Source organism: Beta vulgaris, chromosome 8 (genome assembly GCF_026745355.1).
Source record: "Beta vulgaris subsp. vulgaris cultivar EL10 chromosome 8, EL10.2, whole genome shotgun sequence".
NCBI classification, from domain to species: Eukaryota; Viridiplantae; Streptophyta; class Magnoliopsida; order Caryophyllales; family Amaranthaceae; genus Beta; species Beta vulgaris.
The window spans coordinates 50633696-50639310 of NC_079209.1; the positions used below are offsets into that span (position 1 = coordinate 50633696).

The 5615-nt window shown below is 42.3% G+C and overlaps 1 non-coding gene across 1 annotated transcript; it reads right to left on the reverse strand.

The window, feature by feature from the left end:
- Positions 1-1056: 1056 nt before the first annotated feature.
- Positions 1057-1161, reverse strand: LOC125493050 (small nucleolar RNA R71). The gene has a single exon (XR_007269431.2). It is a non-coding gene; the product is annotated as a small nucleolar RNA R71 (small nucleolar RNA).
- Between the last annotated feature and the right edge of the window lie 4454 nt (positions 1162-5615).

A 5615-nucleotide genomic window follows, 5' to 3' on the forward strand; every position in this document is an offset into this window, starting at 1 on the left:
TAATGCTATGCTTAATGCCTCTTTCTTGCATGATTCTATGGGAATAGGTTTGATTGCTTGTTTAGAGTAGCCATTGGTACTCGGGAGAGGCCTTGGTAGTTATAGGGTGCATTACTCCTCTTGAACCGTTGATTATGTTTATTTGGGATGGAAATTATTCATGTATTATGTCATTGCTAGTGGTGATGCTTAATTCTAGATGTTTTAATTAACTGATTATACCTTGTGCGTTTCTGGTGATTGTCATAGTTTAGCGTTAGTATTAGTTCAACACCCCTTTCATCACTGTTTGTCACTCGTTTAGTTAGATTGAGTCAAGATAGCTAGTGTTTGATACTGTTTGTCCCTGTGGATTCGACCCTGACTTGCTCTGCTACATAGTTAGGAAGTTAGTTAGGTAATTACTTTTGATAGGTGCGCGACACGCCTACCAAATTTTGGCGCCGTTGCCGGGGACTAACGGTATTAGATTAGTTTATCTTTGATTTTATTTAGCTAAACTGTCTTTGTTCGATCATTGTCACTCTATTTGTTGTTTGATCTCTTTTCTTTCAGTCTTTTTGTTGCATGCGTACTCGTAGCAAGGGTCCACAAGATCTGATTACTCTTGATCGCGAGATCGAAGCTACAGCAAGGAGATTAGGAGGCCGAAGAAGACAACAACGACAAGAACCAACAATGGGAGACGAAGCACCACCAAAGTCTCTACGGGAATATGCTATGCCCGATGAGACCACCACCACCATAAACAGACCGACAACCGCTGCCAATCATTTCGAGCTCAAGCCACAATTCATCCAGTTTATCTCACAGGATTCTTATGCGGGAACACCCAAAGAGAGCCCTGCTGATCATTTGGCCAACTTTTTAGAAAAATGCAATACTTTGAAATTAACTAATGTTTCTGATGATTTAATTCGGTATTGTGCTTTTCCTTTTTCTCTCAGGGACGAAGCAAAGGAATGGTTTAAGGAAGAAGAAGTGAGGAAGATTGCCACATGGCCAGAACTGAAGAAGGCTTTTCTTTACAAGTTCTTCCCTCCTATGAGAACTTCCAAGTTCAGAAACGAGATATCTGGCTTTCAACAACATGAATTGAGTCCTCTACGAAGCATGGCAGAGATACAAGGCTTTGCAAAGGCAGTGTCCACACCACGGCATTCCTGAGTGGTTGCTGATTCAGACATTCTACAATGGTCTGAAGCATGAAGTTCGAAGTTCTATTGATGCCGCATCTGGCGGTACTTTCATGGCAAAAACTCCAGAAGCCGCGAAGACATTGTTGGATGAAATGGCTGCCAACAATTACCTGAATGACTGGAGTATATCTCGTGGAGCCCCTAAAAAGGGAGGTAAGTATGAGGTTGATGCTATTGCTACTTTAACTAACACTGTGCAAGTTTTGGCAGCTAAAGTTGATCAGTTGTGTAGCGGACCAGTAGCGCCTATTTGTGAGATTTGTGAAGTGCAAGGTCACTCCTTTACTGAGTGTCAATATAATAATATGGGAGCGGGAACTGAGCATGTCAATGCCCTCCTTAACACAAACACAAGCACAAAAATAACCCATACTCAAACACATTTAACCCAGGTTGGAAGCATCACCCAAATTTCTCCTACAAAAATAACCAACCTCAACCTCCACACACCAACTACTCCCAGCCACCTGGTTTCCAACAAAGACCACCATTCAACCCTTCATCATCATCCTCTCGACCCAACCTTGAGACTATCATGGAGAATTTAGCTTCCTCTCAGGCTAAGCAAGTTGAATACCAAGCCAAGCAGAATGAATTTTTCAACAACTCTCTCCAACAAATCACTGCTCATAATAAATTGATGGAGAGTCAGATGACCCAACTAGCCCAACAAATAAGCCACCTCTCTAAACCTTCAGGCCAACTTCCTGGGCAAACTGAACCAAATCCTAAAGGGCATATCAATGCTATTTCATTGAGGAGCGGTAAAGAATTGCAAGAGCCTACAAGGAGGGTAACTGAGCAACACAACACTGCAAAAGAGGTTATAGAGTTGAGTGAAGAAGTTCAAGAGAAGACGGGTTTGGAAGATGAAGCTAAGAAGCCTGAAAAGGAGGAACCCACTGTCATCCCTATGGCACCATACAAGCCACCTGTTCCGTTCCCTCAAAGATTGGCACAGGCAAAACTTGAAAAGAAATATGGGAAGTTCCTTGACATCCTGAAGAAGCTACACATCAACATACCTTTCTTGGATGCCATATCTGAGATGCCTTCCTACGCTAAGTTTTTGAAAGACATGCTCTCTAACAAACGAAAAATTGAAGAAAATGTCACTGTTTCACTAACTGCTGAGTGTAGTGCTATTTTGCAGAATAAGCTTCCAGAAAAGTTAGGAGATCCGGGCAGCTATTCCATTCCTGTCAAGCTTGGAGACATTGCTATCAAGAATGCTTTATGCGATCTTGGGGCTAGTGTTAGTCTCATGCCTCTCTCTATCTGCAAGAAACTCAACATGGGCGAACTAAAACCCACACGCATCTCTCTACAACTAGCTGACAGGACAGTAAAGTTTCCACTGGGTATCCTTGAAGATGTTCCTCTTCGAGTGGGTAAATTTTTTATTCCATGTGATTTTGTCGTTATGGAGATGAAGGAGGATGCACAAGTTCCCATTATTCTTGGAAGACCCTTTTTGGCCACTGCTGGAGCCATTATTGACATGAAGAAGGGAAAAATCACTTTTGAAGTAGGTGATGAAAAGATGGAGTACACACTCACAAACTCCATGACTTCTCCTTCTATGGGAGAAACTGTTTATAGAGTGGATGCTCTTGATGAGGTGATAGAAGCAGAGGCTTTCAATCTGCAACTGGATGATTCGCTACAAACGGTCTTGATGGGTAGTGCTGATGAGGAAGATTGGGAGACTAAGGAATACAAGAGACTTCTAGAGGAGACACGAGCTACTGAAGAATCTGCAGAGCCTCTCCAGGAATTGCTGCCTTCTGAGGACACTAAGGAGAGTACTACGCCTCCTAAGGTAGAACTGAAACCTCTCCCCTCTACTTTGAAATATGTGTTCATGGGTCCCAATGATACATACCCTGTTATTGTTAATGCTGAGCTTGATGACATTCAAATTGAAAAATTGCTCGTTATTTTGAGGAAATATAAGAATGTCATCGGGTACACCATTGATGATATCAAGGGTATTAATCCCTCATTTTGCATGCACAAAATCATCCTTGAGGACGAACATGCTTCTTCTATAGAATCTCAACGAAGACTTAATCCAAATATGATGGAAGTAGTCAAGAAAGAGGTTCTTAAATTACTTGATGCAGGTATAATCTACCCTATCTCAGATAAGTGGGTTAGCCCTGTTTAAGTAGTCCCTAAGAAAGGAGGTATGACCGTTGTCAAGAATGATAAGGGTGAGCAAGTTCCCACTAGGACTGTGACAGGGTGGCGCATGTGTATTGATTATAGAAGATTGAATAAGGCCACCCGAAAAGATCATTTTCCCCTCCCCTTCATTGATCAGATGTTGGAAAGGTTGGCAAAACATTCTTTTTTCTGTTGGTTGGATGGATACTCCGGTTTTTTCCAAATCCCTATTCATCCAAGTGATCAGGAAAAGACTACTTTTACATGTCCGTATGGCACTTTTGCATATCGAAGGATGCCATTTGGACTATGTAATGCTCCTGCCACTTTTCAGCGTTGCATGATGGCAATTTTCTCCAGTCTTATTGAGAACTCTATGGAAGTATTTATGGATGACTTCTCCGTCTATGGAACATCTTTTGATGTTTGCCTTGCTAATTTACAAAAGGTGCTCCATAGATGCAAAGAAGTTAATTTGATTCTCAACTGGGAAAAATGTCATTTTATGGTGCAACAAGGAGTCGTTCTGGGTCATATTGTTTCTCATCGGGGCATTGAAGTCGACAAAGCAAAAATAGAGGTCATTGAGCGTTTACCACCTCCTAACTCTGTCAAAGGAGTAAGGAGTTTTCTTGGTCATGCGGGATTCTACCGCCGCTTCATAAAAGATTTTTCAAAAATTGCTCGACCTCTAACTGAGCTTTTAGGCAAAGATGTTCCCTTTGTGTTTACTGATGCTTGTACTGAGGCTTTTCACAGGTTAAAAGCAGCTCTTATTTCTGCTCCTATAATTCAATCGCCTGACTGGAATCTCCCTTTCGAGATTATGTGCGATGCTAGTGACTACGCAGTGGGAGCAGTATTGGGTCAGAGGGAGGATGGTAAACTGCATGCCATCTACTATACAAGCAAGACTCTTACTCCGGCCCAGATGAACTATGCCACAACTGAGAAGGAGCTGTTAGCAGTGGTATATGCGATGGAGAAATTTCGGTCCTATCTGGTGGGGTCGAAGGTGATAATTCACACTGATCATGCGGCTCTTAAATATCTGATGAGCAAGAAGGATGCTAAGCCCCGTTTGATTCGGTGGATCTTGTTACAAGAGTTTGACTTGGAGATTCGAGACAAGAAGGGTACTGAGAATGTTGTTGCAGATCACCTTTCTCGAATTGTTATGGATGCTGAGGGTGATGAGGCTCTACCAATTGATGATACTTTTCCTGATGAGCAGCTTCTAGCTTTAGCCACTGCCGAAATCCCATGGTATGCTGATATAGCCAACTATTTGGCTAGTGACACTATTCCTCATGGATATTCATCGCAAAAAAGAAGAAATTCTTTAAGGATGTGAGGAGGTATTTTTGGGATGAGCCCTTCCTTTACAAGTCTTGCGCAGATGGGGTGATTAGAAGGTGTATTCCTGGAAATGAGGTATCCTCTATTATATCTCATTGTCATGATTTACCTTGTGGAGGCCATGCTAGTACTAATAAAACTGCAGCGAAAATCCTTCAATGTGGTTTTTATTGGCCTACTTTGTTCAAGGATGTTCATCATTATGTGCATTCTTGTGATCGCTGTCAAAGAACGGGAAATCTTTCCCGTCGGAATGAGATGCCTCTTAACGCCATTCTTGAAGTGGAGATCTTTGATGTATGGGGTGTAGACTTCATGGGTCCGTTCCCTTCTTCTTATGGGAACAAGTATATTCTGGTTGCTGTGGACTATGTCTCCAAATGGGTGGAGGCTCTTGCTTCTCCAACTAATGATGCTCGGGTGGTTAGTAGATTTTTCAAGAAAACTATCTTCCCTCGCTTTGGCATTCCACGGGTTTTGATTAGTGATGGAGGTAAGCATTTTTTGGAGAATAAATTTGAAGCTATGCTTAAGAAGTATGGGGTGCATCATAGAGTCGGACTTTCATATCATCCCCAAACTAGTGGACAAGTGGAGGTTTCCAACCGTGAGATCAAAACTATCCTAGAGAAGACGGTTGCACGAACACGAAAAGATTGGGCTGTTAAACTTGATGATGCATTATGGGCTTACAGGACAGCATTCAAGACCCCCATAGGTACCACCCCCTATCGTCTTGTTTATGGGAAAGCATGTCATCTCCCTGTTGAGTTAGAGCATCGCGCATTCTGGGCTATTAAGAGCCTCAATTTCGACTCTCAAACGGTGGGTGAGAAGAGACTCCTTCAACTTACTGAACTTGATGAGCTTCGTCTTGATGCTTATGAG